The following is a 15,079-nucleotide window of genomic DNA, read 5'->3' as shown; positions in this document are numbered from 1 at the left end:
AATCTTCGGTCTGATGATCTTTATTTTAGCTGAAGGCTAATAGACATCGAGCTCTAGAGAGAAAATTCTCTCAGGAAATATGCATAGTAATATTACTTTATTTACATTATTGTTTTCTAATTCAAATAGGAGTGCTGCTATTGGTGCTATGTACACAATTTCCCTGCATGGCTTTGTAGCTGAAGCTCTTGCAGACACTGCCAGCAGCTGTGGCCTGGGCAGGTTTTGGGGCACTTCTGCCCCATGTCAGGAGCAGGGGCAGCTCATGGCTGCCCCTCTGAAGGGGCTGGTGCTGCTTCCCTTCCAGTTGCTTCCTCAGCACTCTCTGCCTTAGTTCTGCCTGGAGAAAGTTGGGTCTGCCCTGGATGGACGCTCTCAGGTTGATGTTTGTGTGTTGCTCTGTAGCACAGGCTGGTTTTCTTGGGTTCTATTGCCTGGGTTGCAGCCAGTCCCTTGTGCTGCTGTGTGAGTACAGAGTAAAGGGCACAGGACAGGCTTCGACCTCCTGTGAAGACATTGCTGCGATGGCAGGGAAAGAACCGCTTCTCTGCAGAGCTGTGACAGACAATGGGGAGAAGGAGTTGCAGGACATTGTTAGAAATTGCTGGTCAGAGGGAGGCAAAGGAAGAGATCTGCCTGGAAGAACAAAGTGGATGAAGGGCCTTGTCCAAGGGTCCCTCGTGTGGGGTGTGTTTGTGTGCAGCCACTTGTGAGTTCACAGCCCTGCTCCAGTGCCCATTCTAACACGCACAGGCAGATTCACACCAGAGTTTCACCCATCTGCATTGCACAGGAGTTTGAGTGGAATAACTGGTAGATCATATTTCTGGCATTTGCACAGGGAAGTGGCCCTTCACACTAGTATTGATTCCCATCCTTGAGACAGAGGCTCTCCTCTGTTTCAACACTGCCCCAGGAATTCCCTCTTGGAGTGTCTGAGCAGCCTACATTGTGCCATACCTTGCTGGCTTATGAACTCCTCTTGCCCAGGTGCAGGTGAGCACTGTGTTTCACTAAGCAATGCTGCATCCAGGCACAGCTAATAAATGTTTTTCACTGGATTGTGGAGTTTTTTAAAATTACATTTACAGCTCTGGGGTAGAGATGCCCTGGCTGGGAAAGTTGATTTTCCTCTGTTCTGAAGCCAAACCAAGAGAACTGTTTTCTTTGATGTTTTTCTGTCTTGCAGGCTATCCCAGTGGCCTTACTCTTGAAGAAGAGGAGAGTCCAAGGAGCCTTCTCTTCTGCACCTAGAATGGAAAGTGAGCACGCATCTTGCTTTCCTGGCTGATGATGCAGGCACACTGAGCTTTCTTTAAGGCGATTCAGTAATTTCCCTGGAACAATGTACCTGCAGGAGTGGAAGATCTGCAATGAAATATACTTTGTCTAGAGAGTGCTTTATTGCTCACTGCCTAACAATAGTCCCTCATGTGGAATTTGCCTGTAAGTGTGCTGTTTTACATCCATTTACTTCAGTTTTTACTCCTGTGAAAGGGAAGAGGGGAAGATAAGAAGTAACGTTAGGAGTCTGGTATCTGCTACTATTTGTTATGAAGGTTCTGTCTCCTAGGACATTGTTTACCCATCTTAACTGGTAATGTTCCTCAAAAACTCAAAAAAACTACCACAGCAGTAATGAATTTTTGCTGATGGACATCAGATGTTTTTCTGGGGTTTAAAAGAGTCTAAAAGAAATCAAATTATTCAATCTTCAGAAGAGTTAACAGGTGTTCATATCAGAAAGGTAATGAAATATTGCCTCAGGTAGGGAAATAGTGCTGTAGTGCACCAGTAAATCAGAATGCTCTTCTTGTTCTGAGCTGACTGAACTTGCTTTCAGTAGTTCAGCATATCTTTGTTTATAAATCTAAATGCTATTGTGTTGTATTGTACTTTGCAGTGTAATAAATTGTAACATTCAACATTAACTGGTCAGGCTTCAGTGATAACAAAAGTTCAGCAGGCTGGTGGCACTCTGATCAATATTGCCTTCTATTTATAGTATTGTTACAAATTGAAGTTTTATTTAAATTAGACAATGCTGAGAAGCTTACAGTAGATCAATAAACTAAAATACAGTAACAGATTTTAATTCATGGCTGATATGCTGCTAGTCTTTTGTCACATGCATCCTTAATGTCCCCTAAACAAAATCACATTTACATATCCTGTGGTCTGGTAAAGCTGCAAAACTGTTTTAAAGAAGGAAGATTGTGCTGTGCAATGAGCAGGAAAGATGTTGGGTAGGAGGGGAAAAGGCCAGATAGCTTCTATTTGGTTGGTGATTTTCTGTGTGCTTGTTTTGCTGTTTTTCTCTTCAGTGAGTCAGTTTAACCTGAGGTATATTTGGTGTACACCATATAGATGGTGCTAATGCTTGGATTCTGCTCTCCTATTCACACCAACATTTCTCCAATGACAGCAGCAGCACTGTTTTTCTATTACTTTAACTCTGTTATGAGATTAGATTGTAGTTAATATGATATATCTTGTTCTTAGGGGGCACCACCACCTTTTGGGGTTTGATTGGGAATATGACAACCCAAAGACTACCAAACAATGTTTTTAGTGCTTTTGCTTGAATTAAAATATGAGGTTATCTTTCAATTATTAGAATTTGATTTCTGTCAGCTCTATCTAATCATTAGGTGATAGTTCATATGTAAGCCACCAACAATATCTGAGCAATCAGCCCTGGGTGTGTGCATCGGCTGAAGACAAAGGAATTGATGTGTTCCTGCTGACACAAGAGGAATGGTCAAGAATCTTAATTATATATTAATCATCATGGTCAGCTGACACAACCAACAAAGTCCCTCTGACACTATCCAAAATAAACTTGAAATAATGGTGCCAGAAAAATCACTATGGAGCTTTTACAATGCCACTGATTTATCTGAAGAGTTTTGAGATGGATGATAGGGAGATTTGCCATTAGACACTGTTAAATTTTAAACAAAATCTAAATATTCTTAGAAGAATTCCCATTTGGTTCTTCCAATAGAAGCATAGGTGCTTTAGAGCTGAGAGGATAATTCAGTCTGACCTCCTAAATGTTGCAGATAAAACTGATGAAAAAAATGTTATATATACTGTATGTCTAACAAGATTTGTAAGTGTATTCCCCTGCCAAAAAAGATCCAGCTCTTTTTTCCCAGCATAGTAATTCTAAATGGCAAAGCCTGTGCTAAGTGTCCCTCTCCCAACGTGTCATGAACCTTCACATGTCCTGCTAGTTTACACACAGACATAGTGATCCTGTGCACTTGTTATGGGCATAGGAACAATCAGTGCCCTTCTGTGTCTCTATTCCAAACTCCACTTTGGATCCCACTGCTGCTTTTCTTCCTTCCCACCAGATGTTTCAGGCAAGACCAGAAGCAGGCTAAAGATTCAAAATACCTGCTATCGAGAAGGCTGTGGCAGAAAGGCTTATGAAGAAAACAGAGAGATTAGTGGGAAATTAGAAAACAAAAGTTCTGGATTAACTAAATAAAACGCATCTTCTGTACCCGAGATTAACTGTTCTCTCTGTCACGTCTGGAGATAGACAAAGCATGGATATTTGTGGCAGATGTATGGGGGTGTGTATCTTCCTTCTGATGTCTGGATGTGGGAGGTGGGAGGCACAGCAGGAGTGAGTGGCACAGGGGAGTGGGTGGTTATGGGGGGTGATTACAGGGGATCCTTGAGGCACTAAAGAGGTATTTGGCTTTCTTTTACTGTCCCTCTGGGAAGTGTGTGCAATAAAAAATTGGGGTGAGGGGCATCTTGGGTGGGCATGAAGGGCACTGAAAATCCTCTCAGCTGAGGAAGGGCCTGAGCTCACGGGAAAGTAAGAGCACAGCCGAATGTTTTGCATTTCCCCCAGTCTGCTGATTCTTTTGTCCTCCGAGTTATCTTGTTCTCAGGGTCAGTAATCTTTGCATACTGCCAGATACTTGTGTCTTCTGAAGTTTTGCTTTCCTTCTGGCCTTGTGTTTCCCTACAAGTCTCTAAGCCTTTTTAAAAATATTTTTATTTTTCTCCCTTCTTTGTTGCCACTAGGTTATTCCCCCTTCTTCTACCTACTGCTGCGGCTGCTGCCTTCTCAGTGTGTGAAGTACCATTCACATCAAATAAAGAGGGAAGTAGAGCAGGCTTTTAACTTCAGCTGTGGGCACAGCTGGGGGGAGCTGCTTTCTAGCAGCAGGAAACATTGTCTTCTTGTTCTGTAAGAATTTCTGAGGTTGGTTTTCCCTAGATCAAAATGTAAAAGAGACTCCACTTCATCCAGAGATTATACTCATATATGTGTGTGTATGTAGATTCACGTATATACACACACACAAATAATATGTTTTCTTTAATCTTGACCTTCTTTCTTCTCAGATAGTCTTCCTCCTCCACCTTAGCAGCAATGGGAATCTCCCTGAGAGACCTAAACCTATGGAGTGTAAAAACTGGAGAGAGATTATCTTGTGCCTTTTTCTGGTTTTTGTCATCGCTCTCCTTTTTGGTTGGATGACAGCACTGTGATCTAGAGAGAGAGTGAGACAAGCAAACTGGCTGTACTCTGCCCCATTTGGCAGAGAATACTAAGATCCTCTGAAATTAAAGTCCATAGTTTTAATAGCATTTTTGAGACCTCATCTTGCATATTAGAACTTAGCCAGGTATTAGGTAATTTAGATAATAAATTCTCTTCAAAGTGACCCATCATCCTAGTATTTATTTTTTTTCTAGAGGATGTAAGGCATAAAAGCAAGCTTTGTAGTTTTATATCTGTCAGCATGTCACATAAATATCTCAGTAACTACTGATCTTATCACCATAAAACTTCCATTTATACAGTTAGACATGTCATGTTGGTCAGTTGCACAAAAAGTTAAGCACATGCAATATTAAACTCCAACCCATGCCAGCTCCATTAGCCCACATCTTGAAGTTCTCTCTGAACACTATTAGAGGAGAAGTGGGGGAGGAGCAGGAGGCAGCATACAGCAGAATCAGATGAGGATGGGCTCATGTTGAAAATTACTGAAATGATGAAAGAGTTTGCAGCGGGATGTTTGGAGTCTTTGCATTTCCCTGAAATCAAAAGATCTGTTTTCTGTTTGATGAATGGCTTTAATAGTTTTAATGACCTCATATAATTCATTTGATTGTATTGTTCATTTTTATTAGAAAATCAGCCTAGCAACGTTTCAAGTTGTATCACCTTTGCATGTCAGAATTGGACTCTGATCTAAACTTGCCATCTTAAAACTTATATTACTTTTTTACCATTCTTATATTAAGAGTTAAATTCAAAAAATGCTGAAGTTAGTTATTTTTTTAGAATTCAGACTGCTTCCTAATTCAGACTTGGCAGGAATGTGTCTTTAAAAAGCAGTGTAAGCAATTATTTTTTTCTAGAGTAAAGTTTGTTGGGAGTAATAGTTTAGAAACTGTGCAATTTATTAATTTGATTTATGTTTTGAAAATTTCCATGAATACTTCAATTAATACTACTTACTAGTCTTAAGTTCTGCTGCATTTTGCATTTTATGCCCCTTGGAAATATGTTTGTAGAAATATCTTGCATAGTAAGTTATGTGTGAGTCAAGGCATTGTCAGGTTAGGTGAAGTTAAAGGACGGTTTTATAAAAAAAATGCATGCTTAATTGTCTGCCTAATTTCATCAAATTAGTTAATTTTATGTATGGAGACTATAGAGAAAAAAATGACTGAAAATACGTAACTTGGTCCTCTGTGAGGCCTGGAAACTGCATTGTCTCCTCTCATGTCACACATCCTTCCACAGATACTTGCAGCAAATTGCAGGTAAAGGTAGCATTAGGTGCCACACACATATATCTGCCTAGGCCAAAATATTCAGCTTCTGGAAAATATTAAGGAAGTCACTAACTTTGCATCTTTGTGCTTGTTTTTACATTTGTGTGGATTCGGCAGGGTAGCACATTATTTACTCTAAGAAATACAGGGAACATCGCTCATACTTATCTTTACAGAAATCCATGAGGCTGCATTTTTTGGCAGCACTGATAGCAGAAAATCTTTCTGTTGTTAATGATACAAAATCAACTTTGCTATGGTATTCCCTAAAGAAAACAGTGCATTAAAAATAATGGTGGTTAAATTTGTATGTGTTCAAGAGTGTTACAATGTGAGGGGTGAGTCCAGTGTTCTGTAACAGTGAGACATTTGCAATGCTGAAAACATGCATGTAGCTTTCCTAATTTCAGTTAAACCACTTATGTGTTAGTCTCCAATTTTTCATTTATAAAGCTGTGTTTAATTTAAGGCTGGGTTGAGTGTGCTTGTCACTGAGTCCACTATTGGCAAGACTGGTCATTATAAAAATATTAGAACTAATCTTGATTTGCCAGGATCCCAAATGAAGAGGAATCAAGGAAAAATTTGAGTAGTGGCCTTTTTCCCTTCCCCTGAAGGAGACATTATCAACTCATTAGCTACAAGCCTGCACAGAGGCCCCAACTGTGACTCTTAAAGCAAGAAATACATTTCTTGTGGTTAAGATTGACTTTCAGCATGCCAGCTGTCCCTCTTTTGGAAGGATTGGCCTTATTTTTCAAGTAGAACATGTGCCATCTTGATTACCCAAACTCTTAATTCAATGCTGTTTTATGCTTTGTCTCCTCAAAATATCCCTTATATCCAGCTTTGATTGGTGGGTAGATGTACCAGTACTGATCAGCTTAATTACCAGTGTGAGGCAGCGCAATGCAGACATGAGGTAGCAGCACACCTTTCCCAGCATTCTGAGGTAATTAACCAAAAAATATTTCCCTGCCACCTGTCTAGCCTTGGAGAAAATCCAGTTTTCTTTCCAAGCTATGGGAAGGGGGGATCAGAGCAGAATTTGGGTAGTAGGATGGTTATCCATGTGTTTTTTGTTCTTCCCAGAGTCATCTGCAATGGTTAAGTATGGAGGCTGAGGCTGCTACCCCCTGTCTTTCCCAACTCCCAGTATTGTATCTGTAGCAAAAATATGTGAAGAATTAAGGTGAGCCATGTAGGAAACCATGAGCTGTGATCTTACAGGGTTCATGAAGACTGGAATGCTGAATATACCTTTGGATGCATCAAGAACAAACATCAAAAAAGTTTGGATTTACTGTGGCTGGGTTAAAATTCCTCATTTTTTCTCAGTTGTTCAAAGCTTAAACTCAATTCAATAGCAATTAAAAGGCTAATTTTTTTGTGTGTTCAGTGCTCAGAGGAAATATGCTGTAATTCTTATCATGCCTGGGTGCAAACATGTATAGTCTAGTTGCATTCATTATCTACAGCAAATTAAATATAAAATCTCTCACTCCTCAGTGCTTGCATTGATATAGCATTCAAAACAAAAAGAAATGGTATAAAACATCACAAAAACATCATGTGGATAAAACAATGTTGCTTTTGATTTTATTTTTAAATATTTTTGTTTCTTATACTGAAAAGGCATATCACAAATTAAAAAGTGATGATAGCAATTCGGGAATAACTTCTGAGTTCTGAAGGATTGTAAAGCATGCAAGCTAATGGATGTAGTCATCCATCCATGAAGAAGACTTCTATGGTTAAAGCATCCCAGCTGATCTAAAATATTTTTCTAAGACACTGACATACCTTATGGTTTCAAGTGGTCTTTAACTGGTTTTGATTCAATGAAGATTGTACAAAACAAATAACTTTGCCATTATACTAAAGTCTATTCCCATGTCATGTTTCCAGAAAACAACTCATGTTTGAGACAAGTTCAATTATCTGTAGTTAGATTTTTTTTTTTTTTTATGCTGGAATAGTTATTCTGCCATGGCTCAGGAATAGCTAATGGAATTTCATTCAAGCCTCGTTTAAAAAACAAAACCCATACTTTTTTGGCAGGATACAAGTGGGAAGAGATTTAGTCCACAAGATATATTTTATCCTGGCATGTAGGAGAACAGTTGGTGGAAAATGGTTTCCCCTGTAGCCAGTTAGAAACTTTAACTATCTGCCAGTGATTGCTGTGAATGTGGTGCATGACATGTCATGAGAATTCACATAAATAAAAAGGGAAAAGCATCCAGTTCAGGACTGCCTCTATGGGAGGGTTGGGAAGAAATATATGATGAGAGGGAGAGAAGAGTTTTATAATCAAAACTTCTAGGTGTAGGCCTCTGGAACCCTGGCTGGGATACTGAGACCTTCTGCAGTAGTTGCCTTTGGATTACATTTATTACTTTGTCTGCCCTGAACTGAGGATAATGAGGAAGGTTAAAAGGCAAGTTTATTGTTAGTGCTTATGGGCTCTTTGTTCAGAATTGCACTAGTTGTAACTGTTGACACTATGATACAAACAGAACTTACAAAATCTGAAATTTAAAATTGTTGAAAAAAATTTAAAAACTATACAGAAACTATGAAAATTTCTAAGGAATGTAAGTGTTAATGTTAAATGGAATTTAAGTGTCTTCAGTTTACTGCTTTATTGGCTTTATCTGGTCAGATGTGCATTAGTGACTCTTATCCATGTTCAATCTTTTTAGCCAGTTGAAATTTCTGATGAATTTTGGAAGTGCAAGCAAACTTGATAAAAACATCTCACTCCCACTCACGCTATTTCGTTGATCCCTGATGAACTTGCTGTGGTGCCGCGGTGCCGCTGCTGGCTAGCACGCTGTCCCGGGCACCGGGCAGTCCTCTGCCTGTCTCGAAGGGGAGGATGGAGGCCGAGCACGGCGCAGGAGGGCAGGCAAAGCTCCTGGTCGGGTTGGCCTTGCCCACCCATGGCGAAGGTGCGTGAAGGAGGCAGGAAAAAAGTTGAGGGACTTCTTTGTGGGGGAGGAGGTTTATCAAAGAACACAAGAAAAACCATGGAGAAGACCAAGAAATGGGGCTGGCATTGGGTTTGATACCCCTACAGAAGGGGCGTGGAAAAGACGCAGTAACCAGTGACACCTCAGTTAGGGGGCACTACAAAGGCGGGGTAGCACATGGGAGAAGGAGTAGGCGGAGGGGAGTAACAAGGGGCCAATCAACTACTGAAGAACATAGAACTCTCTGCAAAGACAACCAAATATGAGAAATAAGGGGAGAGGAGGCCAGTGGCCAATGGTAAAGCACAGATATTTTTCACAGCCTTTTGGGTGCTGTCTGTGACTTGAAGGCTTTTGGGCTGTGGAGGCATCAAACCAATGGACCTTTTGGTCCACTTGATCCAGCTGACCCTGGGGTTGGTCATGGTTCACCACAACGCTCTGCAGTACCTGTGGCTGTAACAGAGGTCAGAAACGGTGCCAGAATTACTAAGCTATATGTTGAGACCCCAGACATTTGTCTAGAAAGTGAAATTTTGGAAGCAATATCCCTCACTCTGTTTTAGCACAAATCCACATAATGAAACAGCATTAAATCTTTTCAAGTTTGCAGCAGTGATCAGGATGCTTGCAGAGGTGGTGGTATCTGGCCCATGGTGTGCTGGTGTTGTTATGGCCATGGGGTTTTCTGAGGTCTCTTGGCTGCTTTTAATGAAAATGTGTGAAGCTTTTACGTAGTTTCATTTTGCCATATCAGGCACCACAAGGCTTCAGCTAAAGGCCTGGTGAGGTGAGTGAAGGGTGTCCAAGTTCTCCCACGTTGTACAAAGGGCCCGTACAAATGACCAGGTGTTGTGAGCAGGCAACGGAGCTGCGAGAACCAGGAGGCCACTTTGGGGATTTTTTACCAGCATCGGTACATTAAAGGGGGAAAAACCCCAATCAGGCAGGAGCTTGAACTTGTGTAAAAGGCAAAAACCTCCTGCTGCAGTGTTGGTGTTTTGTGAAGAGACATGTTGGGGAGCAGGGCCTCCACCTCAGGTGGCAGCAGGCGGGGGCTGCCCATGGAGGTGAGTGCCAGCTTGAGCTGTCCAGCACCTGGGCAGTGCTGGACATCCCTGGGCAGGGCAGGGCTGGGGATCCAGGGAGAGAGGGGCAGGAGGTTCCTGGTGCTCCTGGGCCCGGCAAGTCTCAAGGTGTCCCACATTTCCCATAGCAAACCACAACTGCTTGGCTGGATGTTTGCCCTCACAGCAGTGGTGAGGGAACTCATGTTTCTCAGTCTTTCCCTGAAGTAGGATGTCTGCATTTCTCTGATCTATTGGTTTGTGCTCTTTTCTCATTTGTTTTATCTCAGTAATAACATTTGCCACTAAACTTATTGTGGATTTCTGCTCCAATAACAGCAACTCCTGGAGTTTTTTGGTGGTAATGGAGTCATTCACACCTTCAGGAGGAGCAGCAAGCCTGGTGGCTTGGGCCTCACAGACTCATAGCAAGGCTGTAGTTGGAAAGAACCTTAAAGATCATCCAGTTCCAGCCCCAACTTCTCCAGGCTGTCCGTGCTGTGAGCATGGCAGCAGTGGGAGCTGAGGGTCCCTTGCAGAGCTCACACCTCAGAGAGACTTCAGTGGTTTGACATTCCTCCCATCACAGAGAGAAACACTTGAATTCCTTGCATTGAAGACATTGACTTCTGTGTGCCTTGACAGAAGAGTTGTTGAGAAATAACTTTGAAAAATCCTCAGAAATAAGAATGTACTTTGTAATGCTCTGAGTTCTTCAGCGATATTTGTTTAAATGCATTACTTGAATTGCTATCCATTTTTAGTTAAAATGACTACTGAGATCATTAATCATTATAAAAGCATTAATTAAATAAATATCTGATTTGCTGAATTTTCATGTTCACTACTCTATAAGCATGTGGATTAGATGAAGAAAAAACAAATACTCCCGTGTTTTCTAAATCCTTTTTGCTCTTCTGCTTATTTGTTTATCTGGGTGTTGTCCTGTGTCTAACTCTGAGGTGTGTATTCCTGTGTTATTAAAAAAATAAGCTCAGCAGTTTTTATTTAGCTTTTTGTCATGCCCCAAAATGACTCTTCTGGATACATTTTCTGACCCAGATTCAAATTACAAGCATGGACTTCTGGCTTAGATAAGGAATAGTCAGTTTGGGGTTTTCTTTGCCATATGAGTTTTTTCTTCTGTTTCATAACTGTGCTGGAGAATATGCATCTGGGATTCCATGTCTTTGTTTCAGTGTCTGTAATAAAAACCCCACTTATATTTATTCAAGATCCTGATGCAAATACATTGAAGGGAAGTTAGTTTTTTTTTCCCTGTGGGAATTTATACTTTAATTCTTTGACTTGTTCTTGGGAGAAAGAGAGACCTTAGTGTTATATAATGAAATAATTCATGGTACAATTAATGTGATATAGGAGAACAGCAACATGATATGCTGAATTTAAATAACTGAAACTGATCAAGAGGGACATCAGCATTAAATGCTCAATAGAATTGACGTAACAAATACAAGATGGCCACTGCATTTAAGTTAAAATACTGTCATCTGCTGATACATTCCAGGCAAATTTGTTGGTAGACTAAACATTTTGATAGTCCTTCCATTATTTCTTTGAGCCATCAGCTTTTAATTTTCTCTTTCTGGTTAATATACTTGTGTATAATTTAAACAGAAAACTGCTCTGTTTCATCATAAAAGATTTGTCTGTTACTTTTGGTGTGTAAATCAAGTGGACAGCAAAACATTCTTGAACTTGTTTTTTGAGGCATTTGTTGACAACAACAGGAAAAGAGATCACAGAGACCGCCAATAAGTGTGGACATCAATTATTTTTTAATTGTATAGGAGTACAGTACACTAATTAAAACTAGTATATCTTGCAATGCCAAAGGCAAAATTAATTATTAATTTTTATTAATATTCAGAAGTAGCACAAGGAATACATTAAAAAAGATTTTGTGGCTGTGACTGAGATCTTGTTTTGCTTTATATTTTAGTAAAAATAGTATGTTAGCTAAATTTTAATTGTTAAATATGCATCGAAGAGATTATGGACATTGAACAAGAATGTTCTCTTTAGACTAGTTACTCAGTGACAGAATATAAGAGGTAGGAAAAATTCTTTAAAAATTCTGGGGCTTTGGTTTAGCTCGTTTACTGACAAGTATAAATACACATGTTATCCTGCTGTTGTTACTGAAGATGCTATAACTATTGAGTTGTTTATTTTAGTTGTGATATCTCATATTCTGTAGAATAATCAGCTTTCAACTTTTCCTAGAGTCCAGCTCAGCCAGTTACATCTGTCCTGCATTGACTTGACAAACCTGATGTGCTTCTGGACAAAGTTACTCCTCTTCTGTGAGCAAGTGATTTGTTTATTTATTTCTCCCACAGGTTAAACTTCAGTCTGCTGTACATAACTCATTGGGAAACTGCCAATCTGGTTCAGATGTCTATCAGAAAGGAAGTTTTTTGAATGAAAAAAATGTCTTTCATGACTGTTACAGACAAAACATTAATAGACTTTTAATGCACCTGCTCAGCAGGGTAAGTTATGGAATGCAAAATTTTAATTTTTGGAATTCACAAAAATTTTATGAAAAGCTTCTGAAGTAAGTTGTTCTTAGCTTTATTGAGGTGAGCATGGGAATCATACGAGAGAAAAAATGTTGACAGTTGTGAAACCCTTTAGTTGTTTGTAAAAGGACAGCTTGTGTCTGGTGTTGTTTTGAAAGTGATGTCCTACTGTAATGGAAGCAGTGTATTAGAAATCTTATTGACGTAGTTGCACACTGTTGTTAAATTTTTCTAGACTAATGAGATTGATCATTCGGGATCAGACAGGCAAAAGTGTAGTTGGTTGGGTTTTGGTTTTGTTTTGTTGGGTTTTTTTTTTACTGGACCTGGGAATATTTTCCTTTCTCTGATCCTTATGTAGAAGCATTATGAATTCTTCATGTCACCAGTTAGTGTTAATTATAACATTTCCTGTAGTTATTCATGTACTTCATAGAAATATGGACATAGGTGGCTGTATTTTAGTATTTATTTAACAAAAATCTAACATAAATATCTCCCATATTCATACATACTTTAGTGATGCAGAGCTGCAATTCAGAATTTAGATTTCACTTCACTTGAGCACCTTGATCTCCTATTATAGCCATACATAAAATATGATTTTGTCTTAGAAACTTGGTTGTACAAGTTTGATTGTTACACGTACCCAGAACTTTCCCTTCCTTTTGTTATAACAAAGCAAGGTACCAAAAACTTAGTTTTCCAATATTTTATTTGTGTGTCCCATGTAAGTGTAGATGCTGTTTTTCTCTTCTGAAATCTGCCGGTTACCTCAGAAAAGTCAAATTGTGCCCTCCCCTTGAGCTGCAATTTTGTTAACAAAAGGAGTAGTGGTGATAATGTTCAGCTTTAGTTTACTGCCAGGTCTGTATTGCCCATGGATTCCTACCTGTTCAGTGCTTTGTCCAAGGCCTGGAAAATATTTCTATTTCCCATATTTCTCTGTGCTTGTGTACATGCATGCATGTCACAGAGAAGTGAAGAGGAGGAAGCCACTAATTCACTTTGCTGTCTTCCCAGAGGAATCAGCATATGTGGGAAGAGTGGGCTCTTGAAGGCAAACACTGTTCTTCGTTCTACTTTGAAGTGCTTGCCTTACGAGCTTGTCAGTAAAAATTGACAAAATACAACTCACTTCTAAAAAGATAAGTAAAAACTTTTCAAAAAGTTACCTATCACTATTCTGGAAAAATAGCTCTCAGAGCTGCTCTTGGTAATTCTTCTGCTCCCTGTCCTGAATGTATTGCTTTCTCAAGCGAGTGCTGTGGTTGTCCAGGAAAACCAGAGAACACCTTATGGAATAACATCAAAGGGAGGCACTTGACAAAGACAAGCAATTTAGATGCTCAGTTCTGGAAATGTATTGACTGAAGATGAAAGCTCTTTAGGGAAGAGACTTTGTCTTCTATTTATATAGAATCTTGCATAATTTAACAAATGTTGGGGACACTATTAATCTCATCCAACTTTAGATGTCTACAGTGTAGCTGTCAATCTTAAGAGAAGATCAATTGCACTCTAAAAGTGTCTGTTTCTCTCCACTGACTATAAAGGGAGCCCTCACAAGTAGCTCAGGTGCAGATGGCTTCATCTATATTTGGGCAGATGAATCCTGCTCTAAAATGCTTTCTAATGTGGCAAAGTAATAGTAATTGATATTGAAAAAAAAAAATCCTTGGGAATGTGTTTAATTCTTAAAGCAGCTCAGAAAATGAATGGCAGCTGCTGGTTTTGGTTAGTATCACATTCAACAGCAAAGCGCTAGGGGTTGGTAACATATCCACAGCAGCATCAATCCATTCTTAGCTTCTTGAAACGTTAGTTCAGAATATAAATATGAAGTAATTTGCTTGCTCAGTGCAAAAGAATAAAGCTGAACACCTGAGTTGTCAATACCATAATAGCAGTTCAATAGGAAATGTTGTCTCCAATTGAAAAGACAAAACAGTATAATTAAAATCCTTATGGGAATTACAGCAAAAGCTATCCTGTACTGCTGTTGCAGAAACCTCTGGATCAGCTGATACTCTTTTTGAACATCTCAGAAACTGTTTACTGGTATTTTTCAGAGTGGAAATGCTGTTTTGAAATACAAAAGAACATCATGTTCTTCTACAGCAGCGCCACTGTCTTATTAGTGGCAAGTTGCTATGCTTAAAAGTTGACCATGAAGAATCTACAAGACAGTGAATCAGCCATCTGTCCAGCAGGAGTGTTTTAGCCAGCATAGATGGACTGATATTGCTCTTTCATGCAGTGGGCATAAAATTCATGGCTGCAGCTGACCTCTATTAGAATGCAGTCCATTCAAGGTAAATATATGACAAGCAATTCCTAAAGCTGCTTTAATTGCTATATGGGAAAGCAATACAAGAACATCTCGAAGAGCATCCTATGGTAGATATACAGACCTGTGCTTAACTGAATTATTGTAATCTCAATACACATTGAGCAATATTCCAGGTAGCCAGTTTGGTCTTGCTCACCTATGAAGGGAATTGTAGGAGAGATATAAAAATGCATCTATAAGAAACAGGGAAAAATTACTGATCTATGAGGCTAAAGAGATTTAGTGTCAGTTGGCATGGAGTACGTGAATGCCAAAATAACCAAGTCTAGATTCAGACTTACAAAACATATACCTCACCAATTTCCCCAAACGCTGTGT

General features: G+C 39.5%; 1 long non-coding RNA gene across 1 annotated transcript in view; it reads left to right on the top strand.

Annotated features, from left to right (window-relative positions):
- LOC121664346 overlaps positions 1-12,371 on the top strand; it is a 32,294-nt gene extending 19,923 nt beyond the window's left edge. Inside the window, exons 6-7 of the long non-coding RNA XR_006015963.1 lie at positions 1,190-1,446; positions 12,226-12,371. This is a non-coding gene — a long non-coding RNA (uncharacterized LOC121664346). The remainder of the gene's footprint in view (positions 1-1,189; positions 1,447-12,225) is intronic.
- The last annotated feature ends 2,708 nt before the right edge of the window (positions 12,372-15,079 follow it).

The sequence above is a fragment of the Corvus kubaryi genome, unplaced genomic scaffold, assembly GCF_017639235.1.
Source record: "Corvus kubaryi isolate FWS band 111438036 unplaced genomic scaffold, C.kubaryi_AGA036_p1.0 37300, whole genome shotgun sequence".
Taxonomy (NCBI): Eukaryota; Metazoa; Chordata; class Aves; order Passeriformes; family Corvidae; genus Corvus; species Corvus kubaryi.
Note: the sequence above shows the minus strand (reverse complement) of the source record. Positions and strands in the feature narration are given on the sequence as shown.